General features: G+C 42.9%; 1 protein-coding gene across 2 annotated transcripts in view; it reads left to right on the forward strand.

Moving 5' to 3' along the window:
- Positions 1-484: 484 nt before the first annotated feature.
- LOC138471705 (uncharacterized) overlaps positions 485-13,253 on the forward strand; it is a 370,985-nt gene continuing 358,216 nt past the window's right edge. For both annotated transcript variants that reach the window (XM_069609469.1, XM_069609472.1), the window contains exon 1: positions 485-730. The gene's annotated coding sequence lies outside the window, so the exon portion shown is untranslated. The remainder of the gene's footprint in view (positions 731-13,253) is intronic.

Here is a 13,253-nt window from a genome sequence, read left to right on the forward strand (position 1 = left end):
ATGCCATGTCATGCCGTGTTAACTGGGTGCTGCAGGGGAAGATAGCGTGGTGATTCTTGAATGCCGACATGTTCATCACGTTGTTTTGCTTTTCAAATATAACAATACTAACTTCTTTTCATATAGCTCCCTCCACCAAACTGTTTTTGTTTTTCGAAGCACTGTGACTAATAGGTGTTGCTGTTACCCAATTAATGGGACTCAATTTATCATGCTCAGTAGGATGAAATGCTGAGTACGCGAAGCCGAAATGCGAACGCCTGACTTTGGTTGATCTCAAATCTTAGTAGAAAGCACTTTTCTTGCTGGGGTGGCTGGTGACATGAGGAAGTGAGAGGACAATCCGTTTGCATCCAAAACAGCAAGATAGGCTGGTTTTCTGCAAAGTTGTTTTCCCCAAAATTAAATGTGGTTAGAATCTAAACACTAGATAGCAGTCATGTGGCAATTTCATCCCAATTCAAATCCTATCACTTCTGTCCTAGTACCTTACACTATATATAATTCTTAAGGATGTCTGTGCATTGGGCACCGGGCGTGCGCACGAGTATCCCTATTCTGAGAAACAGTCCCTCCTCTTCTGAAACCCAGTAAGTCTTCCCTCACGTAGTAGAGGGTGCGTTATCTCTGCAAGGACTAGAAGCAGGCCGGATGGGTGGCCCTCTGCCCCAGTGGAGCGACAGATGCTGCAGCCTTTGCATTTTAATACTGGAATCCCGAGGTTGCCCCAGTGAGTATATATGGCTGATGGTTACACACGCTCTAATATTAGGGTGGGTGCTGTGAAAAATGAACTGAGCACCAATCCTAGTGTGCATTATTGTTTTGTAGAATCATTTTTAAAAAAAAAGGCAAATTGTATTTTGGTGCTGTTGCATCCTCTGCATGCAATTTTCAACTTTTTCAAGGTGAAGGGCAAATGCAAAGAGTTAAACAAGACAAGATCGCCTTTGCTGCTAAATGCCTGTACTGTAAACGCTGCCTGCAAATTATGCTTTGCAGGTGGTGTTTACTAATAGATTCCTATGGAATTCACCTGCTCACTAGCAGGCGCTAGTTTGAGATGGATTAGTTTTACGCCTGCATGAAAATCTCATGCGGGCATAAAACAAAGTCCTCATGAAAGATGGTGGAAAAAGAAGGGCAGAAATGTTAACAGCGCTCTGTGCCCCTCCTCCACCTTGTGTCAACATGACGATGGGGCAGAGTGGAAAATGAAGGTCTAGAGTTATTACACCTGGCTTTTGCACCTTCATTTTCCACATCGGCCATAGTAAAAGGAGCTCCATAGTGATTTAGGAATGCAAACCTTTCATCACATGCAATGTTGTCAAATATACAAGATCTGTGGTCCTTCTTAGGTTCCAAAAATGCATTTTTGATTTCATGCAAATCTACCTGAAAGCCTTATTGGTGCTATTTATGCCTTTTTACTTTTTTTTATAGGGGAATTTTCGAAAGAAAATAATAGGAGTATATCAGACTTTTTAACTTGAAATGATAACATTCTATGAGATAATAATGTATTTGGTTCCCCCAAAATTTGCATGTTGCTCAGTAAGACAAGTGTAACCACACCATTATTATGGCTACAGAATATCCTGGAAGTGATCATTAGAAATTAACATTGCACATTTCTTTTAAGTCACTTTACTATTTTTCTCCATTTAAATAATTTCCTTTTAAAATACTTATTTTGCCATGAATACACACACAATGGGGGTCATTACAACCTTGGTGGTAGCCGTGCCTGTAAAACAGGCACGGTTGCTGCCGTTATTCATTTTTTTCTGGCGGCCAGAAATGGGCAATTACCGGGTCATTACGGCCTTGCCCGACCCGGTATTCGCCCATTCCAGGGCAACGGAAAAAATTCTTCGGGAGCAGGATGCACAGGCACTGTTAGCAATGGTGCCTGTACATCCGAAATGCTCTGCTCCCGGGTGCCGGTGCCGCCGCCAGGCCAGTCCCGGTGGCCGCAATAGCACCCGCAAGCAGGACTCGTAGTTAGCCGGTACCGTAGTTCCCGGACTGGCAACCTTATACTGAGGCCCAATGTATTCTATCAAAATAACCCTGCTCTTGGACGGGTATGGTCAGATTAAAACGAAATTATGTTTCTTCTGTAAGCACCAAGGCAAAGATTACTTTTGCATGTGGACCACTGTTGATTAATTAGTTGTGTGCTAAATGCCACATTTTTCACAGTTTGCACAAAACACGAAGAAAATAACAAGGGTAATTGTAGACCCTGTATCATGGTCCTCTGGTTCGTTAAAAGGTCGTCGGAACCTCAGCACCACTCATAGGGCCTCATTATGAGGCTGGCATTAGCCGCCGGAATTCATTTTTTTCCAGCGCTTAGAAAACATCAGTTACCGGGTCATTACAACCTTGCCAGACCCGGTCATTGCCCTTTTCTGGGCGCTGGAAACATTTCAGATCTCATTTTTTAATTTTTCCACCTTCAGGGCATTTGCTGCATGGCAGAGCCTTCGACCAAGTACCAATACCTGTACAAATGGTCGCATTTACTTAGTGTTTAAACTTGTCCAGTTAAAAATTAAAGTGACTGTAGTGGCTTGGAACATATAGATTATAGGAAGCAAATCTGTTTATTTTTCGAAGCAGGCAGTGCCATTTCATCCAGGAAGTATTTGTTTGTCAAATATGCAGCTTTGCAAACAATATGTGAACACATTATCTGAAAAGAGTAATAACAATTTAGAATTCACTTGGATTATTATACTAAACTCCAAAGAATAGTGTATGTTTTAGACTATTGATTTCATTTATTTATTTCACTTGTAAAGCACGCACAAGCCCCAGGCATCAGGGCGCTATTAAATCAATTACATGTAGCCCGAGGGCGAAAGTCATGTGGTTACAGAGTATGCATCATCGTACAACCTTAACATGATCTAGCGGGTTACAGGTTAGATTGCATGACAGATTAGTTGAACAACCAGGTTTTGAGAGCTTTGCGGAAGGTCCAGAAGGAACCTTCAGTTCTGAGGAGAGGTGGGAGGGAGTTCCATTGTTTTTTTCTATTTATTCTATTATGTTATTTTCTATTATATTTTCACATATTAACGTTGGATACACCTCAGGAACTACAGTTTATGTGATAATGTTTTTATTGCGTTTTAAGAAGAAAACAGGAATTATTTAAGTATGTGTTTTAATGTTGTTCAGTTTCAGTATACACCTTTTCTGATAACAATTACGTGGAAAAATTACCAAAAAATAGAACATGGCAGCTGCAATTGTGTTCCATGCATCCTGGTCCTCTGGTCCCTTACAAGTTTTGTTGGCCCCCAGCACCACCCGCAGAGCCTATCTGTGTACCCCCCACCACCTCCCAATGTTTGGTATAAGCACTCTCAGTGCGATTGGCAACATTCCTGCAGGACACACACGATGACAATCTATGTCTCCAAATACTCAGGGGATGTCTGTGTCAATGCTTCTCCCATTCAACGTTTAATGATAACAAAAACAGACCCCACCTCTTTCAAACTATCTGCTGCCTGGTCACGCCTCTTCCGCCAATGGCAAACATGCAGCTGACAGCACAACCCGTGCCCACATTGAGGTTACACAGAGAGACACAAAGAGTGAGAGTCAGAGAGCGAGAAGTAGAGGGATAGAGAGGCACATAGGAATGATCCTTGTAAAAAGAGCACACAGAGAGAGTGTTTGATCAAAGTACAATATGACAAGCACATCTAGATTTATTATATTATTATTATCATTATCATCATTATTATTATTATTATCATTATTATTTTTAATGTTATTATAAGTCGGGGTTCACAAAACAACACAATAATATCTTGTAATCCAAACACTATAACTGTAACATGAGAGTGTGTGATCGACGTACAATATGACAAGCACATTAAGTTATATTATTAATATTTGTATTATTATTATTATTACTATTATCATTCGGGTTAACAAAATAACATCTTTAATTCCAAACACGATACATGTAAGATATTCTGAAAAACCCTACAATGCATTATAATGCAATTGTCGCAATGACATTTTGCAATTTAATTAATAGTTTTTATGCATTAGTCAATTGGGTGTGTCTCGTAAAATCCTTCTTATTTTGCGTTTATAACTATTATCCAGTAGCCCCTTCTTTGACATCTCAAACACACGTTCTATGCCTCCAATGGAACAACACGATCTTGATGGTTCACCACCTAAAACAATTACGTCATTGTGATTGATATTAAGATTTGCGGCAATCATGCCCGGGATTGATTATTGCAATGCATTTCAGAGTGATATCATTCATAAGCTTCAGGTGGTGCACAACTAAGCAGTCCTGATTGTCAATGGTTTGTCTACTGCTTCTAATGAAACAACACTATCTTTAGGGTTCGCCACCTAAAACATTTACCTTATTTTGTGATTGATACATATTAAGATGTGCGTGTTTCCCCTGAGCTAATCTCCTGGCTTGCAGTAACAAGTTCTCATATCACTTTGGCTAGAGCTACGATCATGCCCGGGATTGATTATTGCAATGCACTTCAGAGTGATATCATTCATAAGCTTCAGGTGGTGCACAACGAAGCAGTCCGGATTGTCAATGGTTTGTCTACTTTTCCAATGGAACAACACTATCTTCAGGGTTCACCACCTAAAACATTTACCTTAGTTTGTGATTGATACATATTAAGATGTGCTTGTGGTTTAGACCCGCGTTGCCCCTGAGCTAATCTCCTGGCTTGCAGTAACAAGTTCTCATATCACTTTGGCTAGAGCTACGATCATGCCCGGGATTGATCATTGCAATAGACTTCTGAGTGGTACCAGTAAGGGTAGCATTCATAAGGTGGTGTAGAACGAAGCAGTCGAATTGTCAAAAATGTACCCACGGAGCTCATATCTCTAATTCCAGGAATGATCAGCATTGGCAGTAGATGAACCATGATTATTTTGAATGATGTACATTTAGATAAAGATGAAGAAGCTAGTTAATCCTGGGACGGTCGTTTGTTATCACCTCTGCCTTGGATGGCACCCATTTCTTCTAATAGGGAAGGTAAAAGTGAGGATTGTGCCTCATTAAAAATAAGAAAAAAGGTTGCAAAAATCCAAGGAAAGTGCAAAAAATATGCAGAACATAAACAAGAGAAAGAGTGCATCAAAAGCAAACAATACAAGTCTCACTTTGATAGAACCCTTGGATGGTGTATTTAATTTGAAATCTGTGTCAGCTGGACAGATCTGAAGTAAGGGAAATTCAATCGCACATTATAGCAGATATTTGAAATTTTTAGAACCACACAGAAATATCACAAAATATTAAGAACAATACGATCACTAATAATTCTTCAGGAGAAATAGAAGATAATCCCTCTGTAGAGGAGATACTATGGGCCTCATTAGGTGTTTGGTGGTAGCTCAGTTTTCTGTAGTCAGAGTTTTTATTAAACACGCTACAGCCGGCTGGCCTTTGGTGCATCAGGGTTACAAACCATCAAAGATTAAAACCATATAACATACGAGGAAGGGAAACGAGGGACACAGACACGTTCAGGATGTGAATAGGTGGAATAGTCAATATAACTCTCCAATATTTACCAATATTTACCCGCTTTTGAACAATAAAGGCCAATGCTGTCCCACTAATGAACCTAAGAATGCTAAGGGAAAAATTATGCGGTGCATAAGATACACGATAGCACGACTATATTTGCAATAGAGGAATTGGATAACTTCCAAAGAAATAGATGTATTGGCTAAAAGGGTGATGTTACATGTTAATGTAACAACCCTAGTGTCAGCTAAGTTTGCTATATATACTATGAATTGTCAACCACAATTTTCTATTTGAATTGTGTATCAGCCAAGTTGTTACAAATGTTCAGGAAATGGGGAAGATTGCTTTTACCGCATCCTATGACAATACAGTCTCTACTACAAGAGAAACACAATTCCTCAATATGTTACCTAGAACAGATTTTCAAGTTGTGCAATCTTTTAAGCCCATTTCCTAGTTTCTGGTGTAAACAGGCTAAACTTTATTTCTCAAAGCTTAAAGCTTCTCGCGGTTCGTTTCTCACCAGATTCTCCACACTGGTGATGATAATGTTCCTCTTATCCTGAACTAGTTTGCTTATTTTGCTATTTACGATTGCTGGCATTTGAGATTTTTTTAAGCAAAGATCCCTGAGACTAGAGTTTCTTGAACAATTCTGGTTGAACTTGTATGGGGCTTTACATTTCCCCGTAGTTGGTCTGCCAAATTTGACGATGTTACTAGTGGGATAGACAGATGTAGAGGAGTATTCTCACCCTGCCTTTTCTCTCCAATCTCACCTCTTGCCACATTGTTACCTTTGGCTGTTCGTAAAGTGGATATGGTAGTTTGACAATGTTTGACTGCCATTCTCTGGGGAACCTGGGACTCTCCATGGTTGACAGTCTCAAGACATTGCCGAAAATCCTTTCGATTGGCATAGAGGCTGAATTCGGCTATAATGCCCTCTCTTATAGAATGCATGTCAGATGAATCATTCAGCTCAGAGCCTGTATTTTCCCGGGTTGAAATAGCATGACGCTGGAGTGTCACTTATGGAACTTCTCCGCCCACCCTATTTGTATTTTATTTATTTGTATAGCGCACCAGGCCCAGGGGCAACCGGGCGCATCACTTGGTTACAGCATAAGAAAAACAGACAGAGCAGTAATTACAAGAGTTTACAGGAAATAATACAAAATATACAGGTATAAAAATAGCAATGATAGGACAAGCAGATTGTATATACAAGGGTACGGCTATGTACAAATTGAACAAAGAACCCGGAGCTAGATGTCTTGGGCGGCAAGCCAAGTTTTAGTGAGGTGTTTGAATCTCAAGAAGGAGGGTTCTGCTCTAAGCTCGTTGGGAAGCGTGTTCCATAATTTAGCTGCCATAATAGGGAAGCTGGCTCCACCTGATCTTTGGAGATTGAAACGTGGAACGACAAGGCAGTTTGAATGAGCCATTCTGCGGGGTCTAATGGAGTTATGGAGGGCAAATCGGTTGGCCAGGTAAGAAGGAGCTTGGTTATGAAGGCATTTGTGGGTAAGAGCCAGGGTTTTCAGGGAGATTCGGTGTGGGATGGAGAGCCAGTGAATGTTGCATCTAGTGTCCGATAAGTGTTAGCGCCTGGGAATGTTGAGGGCAGCTCTAATTGCATTGTTTTGGACAGTTTGCAGCTTGTTTAGGTTGCAACGATTGGTGCCTAGGTACAGTGCATTGCAGTAATCAATCTTAGATAATACAAGAGTCCTCGCCAGGGTAACACAGTTGGTTGCAGAGAGAAAAGGGGGACAGGCTGTAATAAGCTTGCAGGTATATGCCGCTGTGGATGAGACTGAGTTAGTTTGTCTGGTCAGGGATAGAGTCGAGTCAATGTAAATCCCTAAGGTTTTTGTGTCCTCGGCGGTAGGGATAGCATTCCCATCGATGGTGAAGGACTTAAACGCAGGGTCGCGTTTGGAGAGTTTTTGTGGTGAACCAAGGATAAGGAGCTCTGTATTTTCATCATTAAGGCAGAGTCCGTGTTGTGCCATCCACGCTTGGATGACCTGGTAGATGACATTGATAGCGAGGGAGTCAGCAGAGTAGTCGCCTAAGATGGGGATTAGTACCTGGGTGTCGTCGGCGTAGTTGGTGTAAGTGACACCCAGATAGTCCAAGATATCGAAAAGGGGTTTGGTGAACACGTTATACAATGTGGGTGACACACAAGATCCTTGTGGTACGCCCAAGGAGACATGTGCAGGTGGTGAGGCTGCTAGTGGGGAGAACACGCGCATTGATCTATTGTCTAAGAAAGAGCGAATCCAGGTTGTAGCTTTATCGGAGAAGTGTGCAGTTGATTTAAGGTGGTGGCAAATAATTTTGTGATTGACGAGATCAAAAGCCGCCGAGAGGTCCAAGAGGAGTAAGAGAGCAAGTTTGCCTTTGTCTTTTAGATCTTCAATCTTTGTTTTTAAATCTATGAGGGCAGTTTTGGTGCAGTGACGTGGCCGAAACCCAGATTGCCTAAGTCCCAAAAGTTTGTTAGATTCAAGGTAATCTTGGATTTGTAGATATGCTGCACGGTCGAGGATTTTTAGTAAAAAACAGGACTGTGGTGATTGGCCTGTAATTTGTGGGTATGCTAGCATCCAGGGTAGGTTTTTTCAATAGGGGGATGACCCACGCATCCTTTAGATTGCCGGGTACAATCCCCGAGCTAAAGGAAGAGTTGATGAACGTAGTGATGAATGACGCTAGGTCGTCAGCTGCTTCCTTAATAATGGGCGCCGGGCAGAAGTCACCTTGGCAATTGGATGGTTTAAGTCTGGCGATGATCTTTTCTACTTCGGAAATGGAAAGTGGAGAGAAGCTAAAAGGAGTCAGAGAACCAGGAATGGAGTGGTTTAAGGTGGGGATAGGGTTGGGTTGTGGGTTGGATTGTAGGCTCGTTTGTTTGTTGTTGATTTTGATTTGGAGAGAGGCAATCTTGCTGAGGAGAGCCTCTTAGATTTTGGTGCACCAAGTGCTATATTTGATGCAAGTATCTGGTGCAGTGACAGGAGTTTCAAGTTCTTTTAGGATTCTAAAAAATTCTTTGGTGTTAGATTTGGCTTGCTCGATACGTTTATTGTAGGTGTCTTTTTTGCCTGGAATATGGCTTACTTGTAGTTAAGGGTGGCCAGGAAGAGACAAGATTTGTTGGCTGGGGACTGGTTGCTTTTCCAATGTAATTCCGCAATTTATTTTTCTTTGCGCAGGGTTCTGAGCTGGGGAGTGAACCAAGAGTTCAAGGGAGCTTGAGGTTTGGGTTTTCTCAGTTTGGATCGGGCGATAATGTCTAAGTCTTTTTGCATAGCGAGTTGAAGGTGTCGACCATAGCCGTGGGGTCGGAGCATGAACTAGCCTGGACATTGAGAGCAGGAAGGAGGAGGGGGAGGAGTCTGTTGCAGGTAATGTCACATTTATTGCGAGTGGCAGTAGCTGGTGCAATGATAGGAGAGGGGATGGCAGGTTTGAACTGAATGTTAAACGTAATTAAATTGTGGTCGGTCCAAGCATACTGTTGGTTAGAGATGATATGGATGGGACAATTGTGAGAGGCTAGCCAGTCAAGGGTTCTGCCCTTGGCGTGAGTAGGTTGGTTGATAAGCTTTATGAATCCTGCATTCATAAGCATATTATCAATGGTAGTGGCAGCAGTGTCATTGGGATCAGTGAGGCCAAGGTTAAAGTCTCCTAATATCGAGGCTTGGGATTTGGTTTTGGTGTTATGAGTGATGATGTTAGAGAGGTCCTCAGCAAATGTGGATAGCGGCCCAGGTGGCCGGTAAAGTAGATGGAAGGTGATGGAGTGGTTAGGGGTGATGGCTAGTTTGGCAGTCAGTGCTTCCATAGAGGAAAAGTGATGCACAGAGGAGAGGTGGAAGTTTAGAGCATTTTTATGGATAATGGCAATGCCACCACCTTTGGACTGGTTAGAGTTACGATTGTGTCTGATAATATTGTAACCTGGAGGGATGGCAAGGGAGAGTAGAGGGCCAGAGGCTGCATGGAGCCAAGTTTCGGTGACCGCCATGAAGTCTAGGTCGAGAGTTAGGATAAGGTCAGCCACTTCTAGGGCATGTGCCGTAAGTGATCTGACATTGATTAGCGCACCCTTAATGTTGCTAGTGATAGGGAGGTTGGCGTGTGGTGATGATGGGTTTTGCATGTGTGTGGACGAGGTGGAGGTCAGGGGCTGTTTGTTAAGATGCACAAGGTGATGGGAGGCGTGCGTGAGTCGCGAGCCAAGTCTGGCATTTCTCACAGTGACGGAGCATGGTATGTTTGGTGAGGGTCTGGAAGCAAAATGATGGAGCCATAAGGCTGGGTTGTTAAGGTAGGGGTTGGTGTGGTGTGTGATGGAGGGCATAGTTGTGGTGTTGTGAAGGTTGGGGTGACGGGGGAGGCGGTGGTGTAGTTGAGTACAGTCCCACCGGTGTGCTGTGTGAGGTAGAGTAGGGTGGGCAGTATTCTTGCAAATAGGATAGTGAGGGTGGAGGGCGTAGTGGCCTAATGCAGTCTTAAACGACAGATGCCTACCAGATATATACAGGGTAGTTGAGGTAGAGGTACTGTCATACGCAATTACTCACAATGGCATGTACACAATGTAGAACATAAATGACAGTGACTACGGTAGATGCAGTGGCGTGCACAGAAGGTAAGGCAAGAGTAACCACGGTGGCAGTGTATTAGTGTCGAGATACCTAAAAGCCTAGATTTGATATTAGCAGAAGGGAGCCAAAAAGACACTAGATTAAAATGCAGAGAGGCACAAATTCAAATACATAATCCAGAGATACCTAGGTTCGATTTAGCAGAAGGGAGACAAAAAGGCACTAGATTAAAATGCAGAGAGGCACAAATTCAAATACATAATCCAGAGATACCTAGATTCAATTTAGCAGAAGGGAGCCAAAAAGGCACTAGATTAAAATGCAGAGAGGCACAAATTCAAATGTATTAACAGCGAACACATCAGTGTGATTTGCCTATGAAGAGAAGCCATAGTAAAGATGTCCACCAAGATGTAGAGTACATAGGTCCGATAAGTGGGTGGCGCACTGTGGCGCACTGTTGCGAATGATTAAGCAACCTTAACGTCCAATACAATGACTGAAACACATGGCAGGTGCCGGAAAGGTAATAAAGTGAGCTGATTGAGTGGATAAGGTAAAAAGGTGCAGGTTGAGCAAGTAAGGCACATATGGATTACTCACAACCTCATAAGATGCGAGCATGGGGTATGGCCCTGGGCTCTGGTCAGCTCAGGACAGTCTCTGGACAGTTGTTGGCCTTTCCCTCAGGGCCTTACCAGGAAGGGCCGGCTTGCGCCTCCCGGCGACTGATGGGTGGAAATGTAGGGTGGAGGAGCCAATCGACTGGCGTCTCTGGTCAGGTGGTGAGGAGGCACCGAGGAGGGGATGCTTCAGAGGGCACGGGCGGCCATCTTGGAATGGTTTCAGCCGCATGTCCTCTAATGGCGTTTGTGAGGGGGTGGCTGTGTCAGAGGGACAGCCACCACTTTGCAGTAAATGCTGAGAGTAACAAACACGAGCGTTTGAATTATGATGGTTAATAGCAGATGGTTGATAGCAGCTGTGACAGAGTTTTCTCTCTTGTAATTATTGTGACAGCTGTTCTTCCTGCTGTAACTCATGCTGATGTGGCTCCCTTTAGTTCCACACAGCAACAATTTCACCATAGTTTGCAGACTTCAAATTAGCTTTCCTAGATGGTTTGGTAAGCCCAGGTTCCCAGGATATAGCCGAAATCCGCTCCTCAGATACTGTTGCATGTGTAGGTTGTTAAAGGACAGAGTCAAGAGGTAGATTTTGAGAACTGCCCCTGGAACCAAACACGTGTAATAGAGCAGATGAATATGCAGGTTTCACCTACTACCCCATCGCAGATAAATATTCAAGTACAAACTCCAGTCCCTACTCCTCACCATTATCGAATAGGTGACAGAAGATACCAGCTGAGGTAGCCCTACCGCCGCATGAGTGTAGCGGTGAAAGACGAAACAACCCAAGACAGACTCCAAGAAACAATGCTTAAACAATCAATATATACGCTTCTGCCATAAAGATTTAGTTAGGTTGCGTGACATTAATAGGGATCACTTTTAGATAGCAGAAAGCACAATCATTGTGCTGTTTATAGCACAGAAGGGAGGAAGATACCAGAATAATGAGAGAGGGGTGCACTGCACTGATTGGGCGGATTCAATTATAGGCAGAAAAGATGCAGCATATACGGGCAGGGAAACCAACGTATGGCAGACTCACAAGGTGAATTTAACATGAGCAGACATTAATATAGGTTGCTTCTATGAAGGTGAGAAGCGCAGGAGTACAGCTATTTTCCTAGCACAGAGCAGGCCTAAAAGTTAGCAAGGCCTCAGATGAGGTAAGTACATAAAAACACATTCATTTCAGAAGCTTTGAAGCTGCCTAGACAGTAGTTCATAGCACATGCCAGGTCAGATGAGTGGAAGGGTGTAGTAGGTGTGCAGAACGCAAGGACAAGATAACAGTTCCCAGGATGCAAAGCAGCAGCCTTCCAAGTTAATTGAATTAATAGGAGCACAGACAACCATTGATGTCCTGATGAATGAGAATATTATGCCAAAGTACTCCATAGAGAAGAGATGCAGGTGTCGCAAGTGGCCACAATGAGTACAACATGCACGTTAGAATTAGCTAAAAACTCAGTAAATAGGAAGGAAATAATTCTCCAACACGGTCGCCTAACACGTGATCAAGACATGAAGAACACTGGCTATTCATTATGAGCCAAGTACAGATAAGACACTTGCTGAAATCCCAAGCATACACACAGACACTAGATGATACACAAGACCAAGTACAAAGGAGCAGATAGGGAACATCACCTGGGAATGATGGGGAGTACTTTTAATTGGAATTATTGCAGATCATGCGTGGACATCTCTCCCACAACCATATGTCTCCTCCATATCTTGACTTCTCATCAAAGTGTTGGTGAGTAAATGGTCAACTAATAAAGATCCCTCTTGCCCCACCACATATAATGAACATAGCCAACAAATCAAGTGTAGTTGTAATGATGTAATGAAAGCAGCATTTGTAATGGGCTGGACTTATTAGGGACCATCAGATACGTTTTAGCTAATGAAGGAACTAATGCCTATATACTCTATATGTTGTTGAGGATACTAACCAATCCAAAATACTCATGGGTTTTGTAATTGATATTGTAGTAGGACATCATTGATGATGTGTTTTTGATTTAAAACCACTCACACTCATTGTGAAAGCTATTTGTATGCTATCCCGGCTGAGCTTCTGGGTTTTGAATAAAGGACTCCATTATTGAATATTATTTTTTATGTTATTGACAATTTGGGCCCTCCTTTACACTTGGTAGCAGAGGATGGTTCCCTAGGAGTTTTTCGGACTGTCGAGGATGTCTCACCACATCCCCCTTGGAGGGTGAGGGTGGCCTGGGAAGAGTGGAATAATGCGCACCTGAGAAGAGAGGTCGGCGGGATCCCCCGTTGATGCAAAGTCCTGTCTGGTCTTGCAGGCCCCCCGCTGGGCATCGAGGGTGGAGCGGGTAGATAGAGGAGGCACGATGCTGAAGACCCTCAGGGGATGCTTGGATGTGAGTATAAACTATGCACAGCAAAACTGGG

Source organism: Ambystoma mexicanum, chromosome 8 (genome assembly GCF_040938575.1).
Source record: "Ambystoma mexicanum isolate Mex_15411 chromosome 8, UKY_AmexF1_1, whole genome shotgun sequence".
NCBI lineage: Eukaryota > Metazoa > Chordata > Amphibia > Caudata > Ambystomatidae > Ambystoma > Ambystoma mexicanum.